The sequence below is a fragment of the Scylla paramamosain genome, chromosome 42 (genome assembly GCF_035594125.1).
Source record: "Scylla paramamosain isolate STU-SP2022 chromosome 42, ASM3559412v1, whole genome shotgun sequence".
Taxonomy (NCBI): Eukaryota; Metazoa; Arthropoda; class Malacostraca; order Decapoda; family Portunidae; genus Scylla; species Scylla paramamosain.
In genome coordinates this window covers 6,125,001-6,147,138 of record NC_087192.1, presented here as the reverse complement: position 1 = coordinate 6,147,138, position 22,138 = coordinate 6,125,001, and the positions used below count along the sequence as shown (strand labels likewise).

Genomic DNA, 22,138 nt, shown 5'->3' with positions numbered 1-22,138 from the left:
GATACGTAGTGTTAGAAAAAAAAAAAAAATGTTTGTGAGAAAAACAAGGATATTGGAATTTGTAACGGAATCTGGAAAAAAAAAAGAAGTGAACGTGAAAAGTAGTAAATATTTGGCTGTAACGAGGAAATTTAAGGTCATTTCTAAGCCATAATGACAATAACGATAATAGTAATGAAAAAAAATAATAAATGGTAATAAAACTGTAGTAATGAAAGTTAATTACAAATGTAAATAATTGTAATAAAAATAACATTAATACAAAAAATAAATAACTGAAACAGAAATAATAATAATACAAATATAAATAAAATAAAATGGAAAGAATATCAATACAAAAGTAAAAATAATATCAACATAACAGTAACACCAACAATCAACTATGTGTATTAAGCAGCGATGCTCATCTATCAGTGCAACAGCGAGTGAGAGGTTGGGGATTAATGATACATGTTGAGTGGGCGAAGGTGAGAAACAGCCACTTAATACCTGCATCAGCAAGTTATGAGATGCAGGGAGGAGTGCGGGAGGAGGACGGGAAGTGTACACATGCTCTCCTGTGGTCAATAAGATTCTCTCTTTTATTCATTATTGTATTGGTACAGTTATCTATCAAGCTATCTGTCTGTCTGTCTGTCTGTCTCTGTTTCTATCTTATTATTTATGCATCGTTTTTATCTATTTATCTATACGTCTACCTACATACCTACTTACCTATCTGTCAGTCTATCTATCTATTTATCTATCTATCTCTCCATCCATTTATCTATCTATTTTAATAAAAGTAACATTTCTGTCACGGGATTGAAAAACGAACATGAAGTGAATCAGATATTCCCTGAACTTTTATTTGCTTCATATCCGTGTGTGTGTGTGTGTGTGTGTGTGTGTGTGTGTGTGTGTGTGTGTGTGTGTGTGTGTGTGCGTGCGTTTGTAGACACATGAAAGTCAATTCGCACAACACAAGTTAGGCTTTTGAGAGGCATGTAAATTCTGAAGGCAGTAAATTGTGAATCACTTGAAATACTACACGAGGAACTGAAATGCTTTGTGCACGGATTGCAAAACGGACTCGAGTGCTGAGGAAAATAACGCACAACGAGGGAAGGCAGCGGAATGGATTTGGAGGAAGGGAGGGAGTGAATCTGTTAAAAATAAGATGAGAGGTAAAAAAAAAGAAAAAAATAGAAAAATGGAAGAGGAAAAGGATGTTAAGTCATTGCATAAGATTACAGAATGTACTGATGTTTTATATATATATATATATATATATATATATATATATATATATATATATATATATATATATATATATATATATATATATATATATTTTTTTTTTTTTTTTTTTTTTTTTCCAACCAGGTCGTAGAAAAGTGGATTTGAGGAAGGAGTGAATCTGTTAAAAATAAAACGAGAAGAGAGAAAAAGAGAGAAAAATTGTCACGTCAGAGGCTCATCATATTTATTTGCTTTTTTTTTGCAAAGTTAGCCAAAGGAAAAGTGGGTTTTGGAAGGGAATAAATCTATCAGAAATAATAATGATAATAATGAGAGAGAGAGAGAGAGAGAGAGAGAGAGAGAGAGAGAGAGAGAGAGAGAGAGAGAGAGAGAGAGAGAGAATAAAAAAAAAGAAAAACAAAGTGTGCCAATTCATTGCATATTCACTAAATTTACTTATTTTTTGTAAACTCATCCAAAGAAAAGTAAAAAAAAGATAAATAATTACTTGGAAAAATAAGCAAACAAGTGATACGAGTGAAGCGAGAGTATCACACTTTAACACGCTCGATAGAAAAAGAAAATTTATCTAAGTTGTCTCGCCGAAAGAAGAAGAAGAAAAAAAAATAAGTATCGTTTGTAAGCAGATTGTAAACTTTTCTCGGATATAAATGATCGAGCCAAGAGGAAGTTTTACACAAATATTCGAGGCTGCAAGATTTTTTTTTCTTCTATTGGTTTTCTATACATCCAGCCATCGGGGAAAGAAATGACGGAAGGAGAGGTTTGTATTGTATAACCTCTCTCTCTCTCTCTCTCTCTCTCTCTCTCTCTCTCTCTCTCTCTCTCTCTCTCTCTCTCTCTCTCTCTCTCTCTCTCTCTCTCTCTCTCTCTCTCTCTCTCTCTCTCTCTCTCTCTCTCTCTCTCTCTCTCTCTCTCTCTCTCTCTCTCTCTCTCAACTTGCTCACAACTTTGCCCACCTGAGAAGACTCAGTTACCAGAATCTTTAATTAACCTGTACTCATCTCCTCTTGTTTTTGTTTACTGAGAGAGAGAGAGAGAGAGAGAGAGAGAGAGAGAGAGAGAGAGAGAGAGAGAGAGAGAGAGAGAGAGAAAACGTCTATAGTTTTAATTTATTTAGAGAGCGTTTAACTTTTTTTTTATTTTCTTGACTTGGAAGAAAAAGAAAAAAAAAGAAAATCGGTGTTAATTTTACTTTCTTTGAACTGCTCTGTCTAGTAATGGATGTTATATTTCATAGGAGCAATTCAGTGTGTCGATCATGATTTTTATCGTTTTATTTATTTATTCTTTTTCATTTTTATTTTGTTTGATTTTTGTTATTTTTTGGGTGACGATATTTAGAATTGATTGCTATAATTCCAAATACCATGCATTGTGTTATTAATTTTTGTGTATACCGAAGAATTTATTGTCTCCACTTCCATAACTTCACGCTCGTTAATTTCTTTCTGTGCCTTTCTCGATTTGCTTCTACGATGTTTTCTGTTCCCTCTTTACGGACGAGTATCAGTTACATCTTGTTCCCACACTCAGCTTTCTTACATTTTTTCTCACTATGGGAAAACAGAGGGACAGCCACGTGTAGTCCTGATGTTTTTTTGCAGCTTCCTTTATTTTCTTTTGTTCTTAAACTCTAAACAATTTTTTTCCTGATTCTTGTCTTTTTCTTTATGCTTTTTTTCTTTAGTCATTCAGATTTTCCGTCTTTTCTCCTTACAACCATAGATATTCTAGCTGTCTCACATACCCCAAACCTCACCTTTTAAAATCCTCTTTTTCTCACCATTGGAAAAAAATAAATAAATAAATAAATAAAAATAAATAAATAAATAAATTGTTAGTCTTTCGTCCTTTGGTCTGACATAGGTACTACATGTTCATGAACCGATAATGAGAAGCCTTGATCCTCCTTCACCAGCTTCGTTTTCTCTTTTACCACCGAAACGAACGTCCACATTTTCCTTGCTCAGCCTCCTTGAAGAGCTTGCGGGCTGCCGCGTGCCTTTCTGAGACGTCTGATTTGATCCTACTAGTTTTTTTCCTCGTCTCTTATTTCCACCAAGCTTCCTTGCCTCCCTACTTTGCTGCTCCCTAGAAAGACTTACAGATCCCTTATGGTGCCAAGAGTAGACGGTTAGGAGAGAGAAAGAGAGGGGGAAAGGGAGAGAGAGAGAGGGGGGACTAAGAGGAACGAAGTGATTGGCAAGGCTTCCTGTTACACCACACATTCAGCTTTACTTCGTCATAAGTCCGCGTTTCTTTTGGTGTTGGAAACATTTTTTTTTCTCAATATAAGCAATAATTTTTCGCACCAAATACCATGAACGTCAAATTTTGTCGATTATTTTTATTTTTCCTGATTTTCTATGGAACTTTACTCAATTCCTCGTAGTGAAAGTTTCTTTTTCTTCCATTAGTAATCTTTCCCATTCCAAAAACTTTCGTCTTTGTCTAATTTTCCTTTGTACCTCTCTCGGGCAATCTCGTTACTTTTGCTTGGTCATTTTCCTTCCTTTCTACCCTTTCCCTTCCCACTCTTCACTCTTCTCACCCTTTGCGATATTTTCTTACACTTTCATCCGACACATTTCCTTCCCGTCCTCTCATTCCCTCATTCCTCTTTGAAATCTGCCGTACAAAGGAGACGGAGCTGCAGTTTTACATAAACAAACAAGCACGAGGAGGAAAAACTGGGACGCGGTTCAGAAAGGTCAAGCTGGTCTCGGGGCGCAACTCGGGAGCTTCATAACCCTCGCCTCTCTCTCTCTGTTCCGAAGCAAGCGACACCCTTAAGGCGAAGTTACATTCTGAAAGCCACTTTGAGGGCGTACTTACATGGTTAAATATGGTGACAAGTGCCCTCTCCGCCTCTCTCAAGTATCTTTTTATTTATGTCTAGTTATGATAATTATAGCAGTAGTTGTAGTTTGTGTTGTTGGTGTTGGTGGTTTTTATGTTGTTTTTTGTTTGTTGGGCTTAGTTTTAGTGGATTTCCGTCTTATATGCAGTGTTTATAGTGTGTGTGTGTGTGTGTGTGTGTGTGTGTGTCATAACGCAGCAAAAAGAAAAAAGATTACTCCATTTTCATTCGTCACTTCCGATCCCTTTGTGTCTGTGAGTCGTCTCTCTCTCTCTCTCTCTCTCTCTCTCTCTCTCTCTCTCTCTCTCTCTCTCTCTCTCTCTCTCTCTCTCTCTCTCTCTCTCTCTCTCTCTCTCTTATACACACGAAAAATATGTGAGTGAAATATAATAAGATAGAAAAGAATAAAAGTTTCGTACATCATACCCAAAGGTCCATCATTGTACTCGACAAAGTGACCGATTCTTGTAGGAGGAGAAGGAGGAAGTGGAGGAGGGTAAGGTGGACGAGAAGGAGGAGGAGGAGGAGGAGGAGGAGGAGGAGGAGGAGGAGGAGGAAGAGGAGAAAAGAGATGAGAGAAAGCTGAGGAAGAAAAGAAAGTCAGAAAAGTTGGATAAGTACTTACGTTATGGATTTTCTCTCTCTCTCTCTCTCTCTCTCTCTCTCTCTCTCTCTCTCTCTCTCTCTCTCTCTCTCTCTCTCTCTCTCTCTCTCTCTCTCTCTCTCTCTCTCTCTCTGTGTCATGATCTTCACGGGATTTTAATACTCTGAATCTTCTTCACCGACTTTTCATGGTCGGGTTCAGGGAAGAATTCAGAAGAAACATATAATCATAAGTATTCCAGGATTGTCTTTGTAGTTTAGCGCCTACGTGTTTTATTATTAAATTTGATTACAGTATTGTGGCGATTTTATATTATTTTGTTGTATTTTTAATTTAAGGTGCTTTTTTATGCTTTATTTTGAGGGTGTGTGTTTGTGTCTTTGATGTTATTTTTGTCTGCTCGTATTTCTCTGTCTCTTTGTCTTTGTGTTCCTATTTTTGTTGAGTTTTTGTGTGCTCTTGGTGCTGTTCGTGTGTGTGTGTGTGTGTGTGTGTGTGTGTGTGTGTGTGTGTGTGTGTGTGTGTCGTGAACAGTAATGAAGACGTCATAAAAGAGCTGAGAGTTTCGATTGTTGTTATTATCATTGTTCATATTACAATGGCAATTCAGATATTCATAATTCCCACGTACTTTCTAAAGTGGTAGCAATCTCACCAATCTCACCATTTTGTATTTAACTGCAGAATCTCGTGGTGAAACTATATTATTTTACTGCCACGTTTGTTATTCTGTTTGCTTTTAGAACTTGTGTTTGTAATTTGATATAATTTAATCTTATTTGATTACCTAAAAAAAAAATCTGTTGCCTTGTAAGTTCTCTCTCTCTCTCTCTCTCTCTCTCTCTCTCTCTCTCTCTCTCTCTCTCTCTCTCTCTCTCTCTCTCTCTCTCTCTCTCTCTCTCTCTCATCACTATTTTTTTTATGTAAGAAAACTGTACAAGAAGTAAAAACAAGCACTTAACTCAAATGGACTTCCTGTGTCAGAGAGAGAGAGAGAGAGAGAGAGAGAGAGAGAGAGAGAGAGAGAGAGAGAGAGAGAGAGAGAGGACATTGATAAACCATTTCCCGGTGAGGCATGCGAACACACGCCCGCGGTAATCATAAGAAAAGATGACATTATGGGCATCGGTTATAGCAATGCTTTACTTATTGACTTCAGCGCCACTCTACGAGTACGCCAACCACCGCTGGGTATTGACCGAAGGGGTCGATTCCTCAGCCGTGTAGGGAATTGAGCGGGGAACATACAGACAACAGGAGACGTTTCAATACTATATCGAGGTAGAGGAAGTGATAAATTGATATGTATACAGAAAGACGCTTTTTTTTTTTTTTTTTTTTTGTTTACTTATTTCTCCATTAGTTTATTTTTTTATTGTTTGTCTTATTTATTTATTTATTTATTTATTTTGTGTTAGAAAATCCAGTTAAGGACACAAAAATTGAAAGCAATTAAATGAATATAAAAAAAAATGAAAAAAATGCTAAAGAATAAAGGAAAGACCGCTTCTGATGTTGCTACCCAAAAGTAAACTTCAGGAAAAGGATTGAAATTGTTGACCAGTTTCGGTCCTGAGTTGTGTTAAGATTTCTTTTTTTAAAACAGGACATTCCCTTGTCAAAACTTTAAACAGGAGAAAAGACATGATAATGATAGAAAAGGTAAAAAAAGTAAAAGTAAATAAAAAAAAAAACTAGGAGACATGTGAATATTGCATTGTGGTAGAGACGATAAACACAGATACAGGAAGATATTTACACCAGAAAAGGAGGACATGGTGACAGCAGAAATAACTGAGCGAGGAGTAAATAATAGATCTCATGTAGGAGCCATGGACAGAAATACAAGAAGAATAAAAGCTGAAATATAATGCCATTACTGGTAACTGGGTGAGAAAAAAATAAGGTAAAAGAGAGACATGTTAGATCACGGTAGACGAGATAACACTAATTCAAAACGACATTTACACCGACAGACAGAGATAATGACAGTGAGAAAGGGAGAGAGGGAGAGAAATACCAGGAATTACCACGTCGAGGTAGAAAAGAAAGATGTAATCAGTGAGACATTTACGCATTATAGTGTACATGATGCCACTAACACAAACTGCTTGAGCGTATCTGATACAGAGAGCGGAGTAAATGTTGATATTGTCACTCTCTCTCTCTCTCTCTCTCTCTCTCTCTCTCTCTCTCTCTCTCTCTCTCTCTCTCTCTCTCTCTCTCTCTCTCTCTCTCTCTCTCTCTCTGTGTGTGTGTGTGTGTGTGTGGCGGAAATGTTAACAGTAATTGATAATTTTTTTGAGTATTTGACTGGATAAAGAGATGTAAAAAGACGAGAAACGGAAGTGGTAAGAGAAACACACACACACACACACACACACACACACACACACACACACACACACACACACACACACACACACACACACACACACACACACACACACACACACACACACACCTTGTAATCTGAGTCTGTAAATAACTGAAACAGAAAAATGGAAGAGCACTCCAAAGTGAATGTCAAGAAATGAAATACAATAATAAGTAAAAGTAGCAAAAAATTGGATTGAGAGAAACTCAACAAAGAGTAAATTTGTTGAGAAGCAAGCCGCAGGTGAGAGAGAGAGAGAGAGAGAGAGAGAGAGAGAGAGAGAGAGAGAGAGAGAGAGAGAGAGAGAGAGAGAGAGAGAGAGAGAGAGAGAGAGAGAGACCGGTAAGTTATTTTGTGTGCCGTTGAGGAAATACAAATAAAATATACATTGTAAATAAAAGAAAAAGACCAGAAACGTCACTACTGCCTGGAAAGAGGAGAAGAGTGGAAAGTATTCTTAAACAACCCACAATTTGAAGAAAGTTTACTGTGAGTGATTTTACTTCTGTATTATGCACAACTCGCATGGAGGTGATGTAAGGAACCAGAAATTAATAAGGGCCAGAAATGCGTTACGTGTTTGGAGGCAGAGAGAGAGAGAGAGAGAGAGAGAGAGAGAGAATTTGAATAGCCATAACGATGCAATTGGATATGCTCTCCTATCGGATTTTCAGGAATTTTACCAAGTGCTTCCCGACACTTAAGCGCAAATGTAAACAGCGAATCCATTCCTGAAAGTGATGCCCCGGCAGTCCATCACAGGCGCGGCGATGTACGAGCAGCGGGGTGTATCTGTAGCAAGTTTTGACGAGCCTAAAGACTGCCGTGCAAATACTGTTAGGTGGCGAGTCAAAAATATCTTTCAGCTGAGGATATTTTTATTTACGTTCATGTTGATTACTGTTTTTTTTTTTTTTTTTAAGATTATAATGATTGTTTGATTTTTTTTTGTCTCGCCGAGCCTAAGAATTGTTAGATAGCGAATTTAAAGTGTCTTTCAGCATTTTTTTTTTTTCGTTCATTTTGATTACTGGTATTTTCATTTTAAAGTATAAGAATTTTTTTTTTTTATGGTGTGTTGATATGCATTTAATTAACAATCACTGACTGTTATGGTCTAATGGTCTTTTTTCTTGACATTCAGAGCACTGTAAATATTGTTTGCATGGACGTACAGTTAAAAAAGGAATATTGTAGAAAGTAAATTTTGTCAATTTTTTTCAGTTATGGAGCACACTGTAGTTCGAAAACAAATTATAAAAAAATGTTATGAGCGGTTATTAGAAAAGTGTAACATTGAAAGTATTATGCATCATATTTTGCCTATCTTTTTCTTTTATTTTATATAAATGTGACTTTTATTCCTTAGATATATAATAAGTGTTGAATAAGCGCACATAAAAATTATATAAATCCTGAAAGAGAAGCGTATACAGGTGGTGCGTGAAAGGCGAGTGTCATTCTTCACCTGTTCGTCGACCCTCTTCTCGCGAGTACACTCCCCTTCTTCAAAGACGACACACCTAATCGATGAGCCTCCTGCAGCCACCACACCCCTTCCACACACCTTGGCCTCTGCGATTCGGAGTTGAATTGAGGCTGAACCCGACGAAGAGGACCGACTTGAGCCCGTAATCTTAACGCTTTGCTCTCTTTTGCTTTTCAAAGCCAACCGAAATGATTAGCCGGGTTCTCATTTGTATTTTTCTACCGATGATGTAGAATCTTTATTAATCCATCACTTGAACCACGGAAACGCCTTTACAAACCCATATAACATCCTTAAACGCTTGGTGCGGCGCAGAAATGTTTCAGAATATGGCCCTTGTGTCATCGGGTCCGCACAGCCACAGTTGGAGGTCGAGTATATACCGGACCTTAATTCACTTTCGTCTCGGATCAATGGCTGACTTAACACATGGTCGCTCTGCTCATTCTGGCGAGGAACTTACAGCAAAGGCATCGATTTACCCACTCGTGTTGCTGCCAAGTGTTCATTCTCGCAGCCATAAAGCAAGACAGGGAGCACCAGCGACCCAACGATCCAAATCTGTCACTCTGTGCAGGTATCGACACTGCCGTAATATGTTCGTGTCGAGGGATTGCATAACATGTTGGTTCAAGCTGCTTGGATTCCCTGACGGCTTCCACCACTGCCATGAACGATCCTGCTCAAGTGTGTCACGATCTTAGTATCTCATCGTCCTTGCAACACTGGACCAGATCGCCTTTCTTCACTCTCAGCTCGGCCTTAACTCGAAATAATTAATGCCCACTGTTTTGCTTCCTTATGCCTCGCCACGCCACGGAAACCATCACCCAGCTTACAGTGACGCCTTGAAGACTACAGCGTTAGTGATCTTGCTATTGTCATTTAGAGGTTTCATTGATGACATTGATCTACGGTTCTGCCCAGTACCTATTCCATGCAGATTAGGAAAAAAAAAAAAAACTTTGCATGATCCTTCCCATCCTTGTTTCAGTGAGTAGAAAACAGGACTGACATACCATTATTATGTTCATTATTATTTTCAGTTCCGTACTACAGGATAGTAAACTTCACTAATATTGTCAAACAATTTTTACGGAAATTCCATTATATTTTGGAAAAGTCCAAGTTTTTTGGACGTCTCGCAGACCAAATATCTACTTCCGAAATTTAAAGTGATGCTTCAAGAGGGAGTAAACAGCTGCTACTTAATGAACCATTAACTCGAACAGGAAACGCCACTAGTTGATCAAGGATTCGCTAGAGCAATGAACGAGTGAACACATTGGCAGCACGCATTCATTCATGCCGGTTCTCTTTCCCCGGGAGGAAGAATGAAGCCCTATCTCTTCAGTCTGGAGGACATAAAAGCAGTCACAGTTGTATGCCGTCCACGGGTCACGGTGTCACATGCAGCTTTCAACAACTGCTTGGATTTTTACACAATGCAGCTGTTTTCACAGCTTTCAATATTGCAACAGCCTCACCAATCCACCAGAAGAGGCTTCGGTTCCAGAAATTGGTGGGTGAGCTTCCGTCATTGAAACACTGGCGAGGGGAGCTGTCCTGGGGGAGTCAGTCGTGTACACCTGGTCAAAGCACTCGGCCTAACGAGCCCTGAACCATCTGTGTCCGAAGCCGGGCAGCCATCAGGTGCAGCGATGCTCCTCACCCGAGAGGCAGACTTGGAGAGAGCATTTTCAGCTTCATCAGCTCTTCCTGTTGCTAACTCCACCAGAGAAATATACGCCCGTTTGGCCTCATCCACAGCTAATCTGGCATGCACTGCTCGCCAGGTTTGAGACTCAAGTTAACAGGATCTGATGTCTGTACGGGTCTGATGTGAGATTGTTATTATTGTGAGGATGGTAACGTAGAATCCAAAGCATACACAAAATACATTAATTTCTGATATTGACCTTGTGTCACAAGAATAATTATGGTGCTATTTATCAAGGCCTGTGGACTCTAGATGGATTCTGATGGATCCTGAAGTAATTTCGATTCTTAGTGTCATCGATCCCCGTCACCGGCCCTCAGTTTTTGCTGCTGCGAGTCCCAAGGTGCTGCTCATGCTTATAGAAAAAAACTATTCCAATTTTATGGACCTTGTAAAGTTCAGAACGTTAAAACTGCAGGTGTTCGTGTTCGTGACGTGAGTACGAAAACATCAAATTTTCCAGAGCTCTGGCCTGAAACAGAATAAGACTTCCATCTTTCCGAAATCAAATGCGTCAGGATCCAGCGTATTAGGGCAAGGGATGAAAGCTGGGGAACGCTCTCTCCTCTCAGCGTTACATATACTGCGCTCATCGACCATCGTAGCACTAAAGATAAAAGGCCACGCTTGACTGGAGTTTCCATGACTACTCTTTTGAGACGAACGCCTTTGTTATCAGCTGTTGTGTAGTAGATGTTATTAATTTCGTCACCATATTAAGTTTCCTCTGTTCGGGTCTCCTCTTTATCAACTTCTGCTTCTGTACTTTCTCCAGCCGACGATGTAGTGCGTTCACATCAAGTAGACCAGTATTGACTTTGGAGGTGAGCGTTAATGGGAAGATAGGGCATTGGAAGTGATTTGGCAAGAAAGATATATTTGTGATTGACCCGCTTCCGAATTTAACCACTGAGTACATTTATATCACTTACACATTTTGACGGAAAAAGAACATATTGATCAACGAAGTATTCATTCCGAGAAGCTTCACCTACGAGTGGTAATGTTCGGCTGAGTCATGATATACAACTTTTCATCCATCTTCATGATTCCACTGTAGGATAAAGCTCTTCCCCGATGGTAAGAGAAGGAAAGTAAGCCATATACCTCTCCTGGCGCGTATCATACACTATAATGGTGCAGGAAGCAATGCAAACTACCATCCCCACCTATGATTTTAATTCTTTCAAGAACGGGGGTGGATTTCAAGGCAGTGTCATCATAATTTTAGATAATCATTTCTACTATGTATATTTTTTTAGAGAATGGCAACTTGTGAAGGTATTTTGTTATACCTTTTTTGTTGCTTTTGGTTAATTCTTCTCACAAAAAGAATATTAAAAAAACTCCTATTTTCTGATAACCTTCCTGCCAATACACCATTTTTTTCCTCGTGCTCAAAGGCCATTTGTCAGACACATTTACCATGCAATCAGCAATTACACGCTTTCGGGAAGGCTTTTGAGTGAAGCTTATCCATTAGTTAGGCAATAGCACGCTTTAATTGGAGTAAAGGCGATAAAGCTTCTTTATTAAGCTAACCTATACAAGCAGCAGCTGACACTGATGATGTGCACGTCAGCTTGAAAGGAGGAATAAACACGTGTTTACCCTGAAAAAATTATTCATAAAGAAAGAAGGTATAAAAAAATAAATCTAGCAAGAAAAATTGTAGTAAGGCAAAGTCAGTAAGAAGAAAAGTGTCTGATTATTGTAAAAAAAAAAAAAAAAAAGGGGAAGAATGAGAACGAAAATGCAAAATTATATCGACCTTGAAAGAAGAAGAAAAATAATCACGTGTAAAGAGAGAAAGAAAATTAATAATGTAGGCAGCATGTGAAATATTCAAAGCAAAGTCTGGTCGAGGTTACCCAGCATTGTTATGGACACGTACTGCCTTCCCCAAACAGACTGACGCCCCACGTTCGATAAGACCAACACGTCCATGTACAACTGGAGTCAATACGGCGGGCGAGAGAAAGATTGGCGAAATTAATATGTCAACAGAAGTGCCAATACGAGAGAGAGAGAGAGAGAGAGAGAGAGAGAGAGAGAGAGAGAGAGAGAGAGAGAGAGAGAGAGAGAGAGAAACGTGAATAAACAAACAAATACAGGGACAAATAGCCATACAGCAGATAGTTAGACAGATATAAAGAAAGACAGAGAGAGGGATAAACGACCATAAACATACGTACAGAGGCAGTAAAAAAGAGATACAGAGGCAAACAGCAGAAAGGACATACATACAGAAAGATAGACACATATAAAGAGAATAAGAGACGAACAGAGAGGAATACGACCAGAGAGAGATAAATAAAGATATACAGAGGTAAATGGAGATGAGGACGCATGAACGGACACTTACAAATATGTTCATAATTTATAAATCATATTTGACTGTCAGATAATAACACAGCAGGTGACGGACGACAGGTGTTGCAGGTAACCCAGGCAAACACCCACGCAGTATTGAACCTACCTCGGCAAATATCAGCACAGCAAATATTGAAATAATTGCCACAGGTACTCAACAAGTTTTTAATTAGACTCGAAGCCATACGAGTATATACACTGGCAGGTAACCACACACACACACACACACACACACACACACACACACACACACACACACACACACACACACACACACACACACACACACACACACACACACATTCCCTACTCTCATTCAACTATTTTTTCTTGCATCAAGATCAAAATAACGTAAGATAAAAGTTATTCACATATCTTTTCAAAATAACTATATAATTTGAAGTTTTTTTCTTCTAGGGAGGCTCATAATGTAAGGAAATAAACAAGCTATGAATTAAAGAAAGGAGGCAAAAAATATCAACACATAGAATTTTGGAAATTATCAAAATTGTTCTTTTTCTGATAATCTTCATAATGATACCTGTAATAAAGTGTGTGTCTTTATCCCTGTTTGTGTTCCTAGTCTAAGGAACACAAAGAAGCAGAAGGTCAGGTTAGGTCACAGTGATTCTATGCTGTGAACACTGGTAATAGTCACACGTGTCGCGTTTTTCGTCCACTCCCGCTGTGCTTCACTTTGGTCGATATTGTGTGTGGATGGGGGAGGCGACGCATCTCCACTCCCTACGCCCAGCCACTCCCCAATCACAACCTGCCCAGGAAATATCGTTTGAAACTATTATCCACTTCCCAAAAATAACAGTTTCCCTATTGCCTGTGTGTTCGGCAAATTTTCACAAATAAAATATAGAATTGGTACCCCAAAAAACCACTAAATTAATTAAAACAATCCAGCGGTATTGGTATCGGTTCTACAATTTCGTTGTTTTTACATCCTTGATTTTTTCCACATCCAAGTTTGAATATTTAAATAAAAGTCATACAAATATACTGGGAAAAAAATAATAAATCAAGTTTTCTGGATAAAAGGTGTAACATCATATTCTGTACACGAGGATTTTAAGAACAGCGTGATAAATATTTAAAGATGTAACCAAAAATAACTAGATAAAGTGTAAATTCCATGCGTGTGTAATCCGTTGTTATTGACATTTTCCTTCACACTAAAGGGAAAAGGAAGGTGAAAAGCTTTATTTATTTACTTGTGTTTATTTTGTAAGTGCTTCCTGAAACTTCAAAGGAAATATTTAACAGATTTTTAACGAAGACCAAAGAATAACTCTAAAAATCATATATTGTACTTTACCTGTTTCTGTACACTGAAGGAAAAGAGGAGGAGGAAAAGATGCATTTTTATGATATTTTCTTATTTTTTTAGCGGATCCCGAAACTTGCATGTCGCTGGCCACTGCTACATAACGTAAATATTTAACGTAGAACCAAGAGTAACTAATCACAAATCCTACATGTAAGTAGTCAGTTATTATTTACATTTACAAGTACACTGAAGGAAAAAAAGAGGGAGAAAAAGATAGATTTTTTATTTATTTCTGACTGTTTTTCCTTATTTTCTAGCGAATTTTTAAACTTAACGTCGTCGGCTCCTCCTCCAGGAAGGTTTTGCTTTGGGAGACGAAAACGCAGCGCCCCGATTTTTCTTGGCCGCTTATTGTACACTTAACCAGATAGCGAAAAATGTGGCAGCCCCGAGCAGCGACCTGAATCCACAATAAGACCAATTTTGCAGAGAGCCACCCGCTAATGGCGCCCCGGGGATTATGAATTGTCTCGTTGCTTCAAAAGTATCGGAACACCAGACCCGAAATTTATATTATATCGCTCGGTTTTTACGGAAAGGTTTGGAGGTGCCGAGATGGGAGGCGGGAGGGAGGAGGGAGGGAAGCGGGGAAAAGGAGAACAGGTGGAGGGTGGAAGAGGGGGAAAGGAAGGGTGCACGTGTTCAAATTTTTGGGGTGAGAAGGAAAAGAGGCAAAGGGAGACACGAGTGGAGGATAAAAGTGGAGCAGGAGGAGGAGGAAGAAGAAGAGGCGAAAGAAAGAGAAGAGAAGGAAGGCTTGGATACAGTGAACTGGGGAACAGAGAAGAGGAGATGATGATGAGGAGGAAGAAGAGGAGGAGAACAAGCACGAGGCGGCAGCGGAGGAGGAGAAGGAATTAGCAGATAAGTAGATAAGTAAAGAAAGAGGAGTAGGGAAGAAGAAGCCAAAATCAAGATTAATTGCAGGAACTGTTTGTCTGACGAAGGAATTAGACAATGGGATTATTCATTAGCTGGAGGAATTTAGTGTCACATCCACGTCGCTTAGTGCACATCTTCCCTTCCCTTCCCTGGCATTCCCTTCCTTTTCCATCCCTCTCCTCTTCCCCTTCCATTCTCTTACCCCTTCCCCCTGCACCCTTCCTTTCCTTACCTCTTATCTCCCCTCCATCTCTCCTTCCACTCCTCGATTCCTGCTTCCCTCCCCTCTGGTCTCCGCGCCTCTCCTCGCCTCCCCTCGCTTCCAGCACTAATTGGAGTGAATCGCGGCAGAAAAAGACAGAAGGTGGCGAAAGTTGTCGAGCCGCGATGGAGGAATAAAGGAAGTGAGATGAGGAGGCTGCTGAGACTTGTTTGAGAGAGAGAGAGAGAGAGAGAGAGAGAGAGAGAGAGAGAGAGAGAGAGAGAGAGAGAGAGAGAGAGAGAGTGATTCCGCTCCTAGGCGTTTGGATAAGAGATTGGGGGACCTAGTATGGCAAAGGAGGAAGATACGCTTTTTCATTCTGTTGTTTCAAGACAGAACAAAAGGCGTAGCGTCTAAGACCGAAGTATTAGTAGAAAAAATGTAAACTCAAAAACTCCAAAGGTCTCTCTCTCTCTCTCTCTCTCTCTCTCTCTCTCTCTCTCTCTCTCTCTCTCTCTCTCTCTCTCTCTCTCTCTCTCTCTCTCTCTCTCTCTTAAAGAAAACAAACCCAACTCCAAGAATTTCCCAACCAAAACATCGCTGCCTATTTTTTGTCATTCTCTTTTTTTCACTTTTTTTCCCCCTCTTTTTACTTCTCAATTTGCATATCTTGTTACTTGTTTGTTATCTCTCTCTCTCTCTCTCTCTCTCTCTCTCTCTCTCTCTCTCTCTCTCTCTCTCTCTCTCTCTCTCTCTCTCTCTCTCTCTCTCTCTCTCTCTCTCTCTCTCTCTCTCTCTCAACTCGTGTTAAGGGAAGGGGCGTAGGTTTGGTAGCATTAATGTTCTCTAAACTGTATTCATGAGACTGTAAGGGGAAGGCACACAGCAGAATGTCCTCGGCCTTGTTCTCCTAAGCGATTGTAAACCCTCCCTTCACTTTCCCTTCCTTCCTTGTATGCCTCGCCCCTGATTCCTTCATTCTCTTCCCTTACGTCCCTTTCTGCTCTTTCTTCATTCCTTCCCTTCATGATTTAAAGAGATGGCAGAGTACAACTTTTTTTTTTTTTAGGTTTAATTGAAGATCTGCGAAGCCTTTTTAATATTTTTCGTCATTGTTCTCTCCACTCTCTGTATTATGTTCCTATTTCCTACCTTTCCTCTCTGCTCCCGTCTGTTCTTGCATCTCATCCTTCCTTCCTTTCTTCCTTCCTTCCTTCCTTCCTTCCTTCCTTCCTTCCTTCCTTCCTTCCTTCCTTCCTTCCTTCCTTCAGCTTCTCGTTTAGAATATAATTTCTAGTACGCCTTACGTGAGTGTAGTAGGGGTGGTGATGGTGGTTGTGGTAGTAGTGGTGGTAGTAGTAGTAGTAGTAGTGATAATAATTATAATAATAGTAATAATAGTAATAATGATAACTAACAAAACAACAACAACAACAAATACAACAACAACAACAACAACAACAACAACAACAACAACAACAACAACACCAAAAAGCAGAAACAACTCGACAACTCACGTATAAATACAAATAAAATAAAATAAAAAATCAACAACAGAACTCACTAACACACCTTTAGGAAACACCAACACACACCCAGGAACCCACCAACCCACATCCCTACATACGAACCAAGCAAGTCACCTCACCATACGACCCCTGTTAAAACCTTTCTTCCCTTCTCTCCCCTTCCCCACACAGACGCCCCTCGCTGCGCCGTGGCTCCAGCCCTGAGAGGCGTGGCGCTGCTGGAGCGAACCAACATCACGTGTGCCGTTGACGCGGACCCTGTGAACGTCTCCTTCAACTGGACCTTCAACAACTCCCTAAGGCGCGACCAAGACCAGACCCTCCCTAGTAGCAGGTAAGTTGTCCATTCTGCCTGTTTTCCTTCACTTCTGGGACGCTTTGAGGGTTGTTTAGGGGTGAGCTTGTTGTTATGGATTGTTTTGTTGTCTAGTGCCTGTGTTTGCAGGTTTCAGGGTATTGCAGTCGGTAAATTCTCTGTTTTTTATCTTTTCTTCCACTTCTGGTGCGCTTTGAGGCTTGTTTGGGGCTGTTTTGGGGTTGATTGAGATGTTGTTTGGGGACTTTTTCTGTCTCCTGCATGGGTGTAGGTTCCAGGCTATTACAGTCGGTAAGTTCACAATTTTTCCCTCTTTTCCTTACATTTCTAGACCACTTTAAGGGTTGTTCAGGGTGGTTTGGGAGTTGTTTTGGGGCTTTGTTGTCTAGTACCTCTGTTCTTGTAGGTTTCAGTTTGTTGCAGTCTCTCTCTCTCTCTCTCTCTCTCTCTCTCTCTCTCTCTCTCTCTCTCTCTCTCTCTCTCTCTCTCTCTCTCTCTCTCTGGCTGTGGTAGGCGCGGCAGGAGATGTGCTGTGGTCGTTTTAGTGCCGCGTCGGGTCGTTTGGCAGGGCGTGATGGAGGGCGGCGTGTGTCGTTCCTCGTGTAACATTCATTCCCCTTTCCCGCACCGTCAGGAGTGGCTGTGTGTGTGTGTGTGTGTGTGTGTGTGTGTGTGTGTGTGTGTGTGTGTGTGTGTGTGTGTGTGTGTTTTTATTATTATTGTTATTTTTTTTTGCTTTTCTCTCATACTTACGTTGCTTGTTTATGTCTGTGTGTGTGTGTGTGTATTTTTTCTGTGTGTTATTTTCCTTCTATTTTATTAAACCTTAGGTCGAAAAAAGAAGAGGAGGAAGAGATTTTTTTTTTTTATACGTGTATCAGTTTATTTATAGTATGTGTGTGTGTGTGTGTGTGTGTGTGTGTGTGTGTGTGTGTGTGTGTGTGTGTGTGTGTGTTCGGGAGCGCGCTGTTTGCAATAAGACTAATTAAGAGCAGGATATACCAAGTCAAAGTCCCCAGATGATGAGGATTAATTAGACTTTCCGCGACGCTCACGACAGCTACAGGTACACACACACACACACACACACACACACACACACACACACACACACACACACACACACACACACACACACACTCACAGGACATATAAAGCAATTACGCCGCTCATTATAAAAGTTTATTATTTATCAGAATAAGCAACTTTTTTTTTTTTTTTTTTTTGAGAGAGAGAGAGAGAGGGATTATGTTTATGCAGTTAATAAAAGCGGAAATTCAAATCCCCATTATAAAAAAAATGTCAGCGTGGAGGGAGCTGTGAGAATAATAATAACTGTGACCGCCGGAAACTCTCTCTCTCTCTCTCTCTCTCTCTCTCTCTCTCTCTCTCTCTCTCTCTCTCTCTCTCTCTCTCTCTCTCTCTCTCTCTCTCTCTCTCTCTCTTAGTCCCTCACTCCCTCATCCTTCCCCTCTCACGAAGCCGATAAACAAGACGGGATTTGGCGCTCCTCTTATTATCTCCGAGTGGGGTCTAGACGGGTATAATAACACACACACACACACACACACACACACACACACACACACACACACACACACACACACACACACACACACACACACACACTCCATTCTCCCTTTACTGCCTCCTCTCTCTCTCTCTCTCTCTCTCTCTCTCTCTCTCTCTCTCTCTCTCTCTCTCTCTCTCTCTCTCTCTCTCTCTCTCTCTCTCTCTCTCTCTCTGTTAGCACAATTATCAGTTTTTGCCTCCATCCCTCACTTTCCTCCCTCACACATTCCACACGCTCGCTTGTCCCCTCGAGCTCAGGAAAGCCCTGCAAGCCTTATTTTGCATTTTTATTTCCACACGCACAAAAAGAAAAGGTTATGGATTTTCCAGCTCAGTTCTTTCCTTCCTCTACTGCCAGAAGGGTGGGCGGTAATAGGAACAGGAGGAGAAGAGGAGGAGAAAAGAATTGCATTTTAATATATTCATTGTTACTTTATTTTTTTCGTTTTTTTTTTACTCCAATGTATTATGACAATTACCTTCAACGTAAAAGGAGAAACGATTAACGATTGACGATCAGCATTTTGCTCTTTTCTTTCTTCTTACCTACATACATCAAAAGCTTCGATGATTACGAAAGATTATACACACGCACACACAAACAAAAACGCTGATGTTGCGAAAAGGCGGAAATAGTTTTAAATTGGATTCAGATTTTTGGTCCGAGAGAGGAGAAGGAGGAGGAGGTGGAGGAGGAGGAAGAGGAAGGGGTGAAGGATGGCAGGATATCCCGTCTTTCTAGTAATGGAGACATCATGCACTCCATTTGGAAACTATTAGTTCGCCATTAGACAAAGTTAAGCCATCGGCCGCGACTATTCGTCTTCGTGAGTGCCGCTCGAGGCTGAGCGAGCCGCTAAATAATGGCGTGAAATCATCCGCCTAATGAGAGGTTACTTTGACTGAGCACCCAGGGGAGAGAGAGAGAGAGAGAGAGAGAGAGAGAGAGAGAGAGAGAGAGAGAGAGAGAGAGAGAGAGAGAGTTTATATATGTGTGTTAATATTAATATTTACACAATCATACAAACATATTCGCGCAACTGCTTTCATAATATAGATTGTACACGCATATTGAATCCACTCAATTATTCCTTCCCTTTAACTTATTTTTCCCATATCCCTTTACACTCTCTCTCTCTCTCTCTCTCTCTCTCTCTCTCTCTCTCTCTCTCTCTCTCTCTCTCTCTCTCTCTCTCTCTCTCTCTCTCTCTCTCTCTCTCATTACAGGTATCATGACAGATATTGGAGCGGTGTATGGCAGGTGTGTGTGTGTCTCATTCTCGTGATAGACAGGCAGAGTGACAGACAGGCAGATAGACAGACAACAGACAGACAGCATCAGCGAGACCCGTGTAATGCTTACCTAGGAAGAATACTGATTGACCTCCGCCTCATCTTGTTATCAGGGGACACTGTTGCCGCGGGGCTGATGAGATTAGGGAAATGAAAGAAGATGCGAAGGATTTTGGGCGAGATGAGATGAGGCGGTCACGTGTTTGGCAAAGCGTGAATTTGATAACTTCTATCTTTCTTTTCTTCTCTCCTTTCATTTTACTTTTCCGTTGGGTTTCGTCCTTTTGTCTTGTTTTCTGATCTGTATTGTACTTGTGGTGATTTCCTTGCGGTTTGTTCCTTGTGTTTTTTTTTTTTTTTTTTTTTTTTTATTTGCTGTTTAGTTACTTGCATATTTTCTTACTGCTGTTGTTGCTGCTGTTGCTGTTGTTACTATTACTGCTACTACTACTACCACCACCACCACCATCACATATTCTACTGCCACCACTATTCCACCACCACTACCACTACCACCACCAGCACCACTACCACTACTACAACAATTTTTTTCACCATAAATGCAGAAAAAAAAACATTTCAAAGATTACCCAGAAAAAAAACATTCAGCTGACAGATAAAATAAATAAATAGATAAATAAAACCACCGTTACCACTACCACCACCACCACCACCGCCACCACCAACACTACTACCACCACCACCACCACCGTCGCAGCGTCCCAGTGTTAGTAGAGACATGAAGGCAGTTTCTCGTTACCTCCTGGGGGCGGGACGAGCCATTAGCAAGCATGAGGCGAGGAAAATAAGCGGAATTTGATAGTCATTTGAATATGCATGTTAATATCCAGGCGAAAATTAAGGGGTGGCGCCGCCTACCAGGATAACCTTCGTCTCTACGTGTGTAGGTAAGTGTGTAGGTGCTGCTGGGGACGACGAGCATGAGATCGCGGACGTGAGGCGAAGGGAATTGGGAAAGTTGGAAAATGTGATGTGATATGTTGGTAAGAATGTAAAGAAAGGAAGGCGTGGAGTGGAAATATATGGGAGTATCCAGTGTGTGTGTGTGTGTGTGTGTGTGTGTGTGTGTGTGTTTGATTTCCGATTTTTAATATACCGTCGGCCTTTTGATGTCACACACATACAGACACCACACACACACACACACACACACACACACACACACACACACACACACACACACACACACACACACACACACACACACACACACACACACACACACACACACAGACAGAGAGAGAGAGAGAGAGAGAGAGAGAGAGAGAGAGAGAGAGAGAGAGAGAGAGAGAGAGAGAGAGAGAGAGAGAGAGAGAAAACACATTTCAACGTTCTTGCTAAAAGCATTTTACTGTATCCATGATTGTTTGTCTACCCCCTCACACCTTTCTTCTTTATCTCCAGCTGTCCTCTTCCCTCAGCTGTTGTTTCTTCCTCCTCTTTCTTTTCCTCTAATGTGTCCCTTACTTTGTCTGTCCGTCTCCCCGTCTCTGTGTCTCGCTTGCCTCTCTGCTTGTCTCATTCCTTTTAATCTTTTTTTTACTGTTATTTTTTTTCGTCCTCAAGTGTTCTCTTCTGTTTCCTTCACATTGCAGAAGAGAGATGCACGGGAAGAGAACATTTACCATTCTGTCTTGTCCCACCTGTAGTTTATATCCTCATTATAGGTTAACACATCTCTTTTGTATCCTTTTCTTCACATAATTCTCTCTCTCTCTCTCTCTCTCTCTCTCTCTCTCTCTCTCTCTCTCTCTCTCTCTCTCTCTCTCTCTCTCTCTCTCTCTCTCTCTCTCTCTCTCCCTCCATTATTTCGTTTATTTCATTACGTACCGCCTCGTCAGCATAATATACTTAGCGTAACACTCTCCGAACAGCAACCAGCATTCTGACGTAAATAACGCTGTTCTCTAGACTTGTGCAACGTATATCACGTTTTTTTTTCCTTCCTATTTATACATATTTTCTTATTCACCGCACCTCTCCCTGGCAGCTCTCTTAACCTCGCAATGCTTCATATTAGGGAAAAATTTTACTTATTTCTTCCCCATTCGCGTTCCGTTCAAATTACACGGGTCAGTAGGTGCGGGAGGAAGGGAGGCTTGGCGAGGGTTTCTTGGAAGCTTGTAAATAGTGCTCTGGTGACGAACTCATTTTGGGAAATTTGTAATGAGTTGAGTCACCTGGCGATGTTGTTAATCAACTACATCAACTGTATGACAGGCTCGTCCGTACAGAGTTCTTACTGAAAGCAGCTTTATATAGGCAGGATAATGTTGCAGGGATTTCCAAAGACCGAGGCCTGCGTGGGTGTTGCTG

At 40.5% G+C, this 22,138-nt stretch overlaps 1 protein-coding gene across 4 annotated transcripts in view; it reads left to right on the top strand.

Moving 5' to 3' along the window:
* The window catches only part of LOC135093164 (nephrin-like), a 143,251-nt gene that overhangs the window by 60,845 nt on the left and 60,268 nt on the right, over positions 1-22,138 (top strand). For all 4 annotated transcript variants that reach the window (XM_063992090.1, XM_063992091.1, XM_063992093.1 and 1 more), the window contains one exon: positions 16,792-16,954. The gene's annotated coding sequence lies outside the window, so the exon portion shown is untranslated. Of the gene's footprint in view, positions 1-16,791; positions 16,955-22,138 lie in introns of those variants that run through there.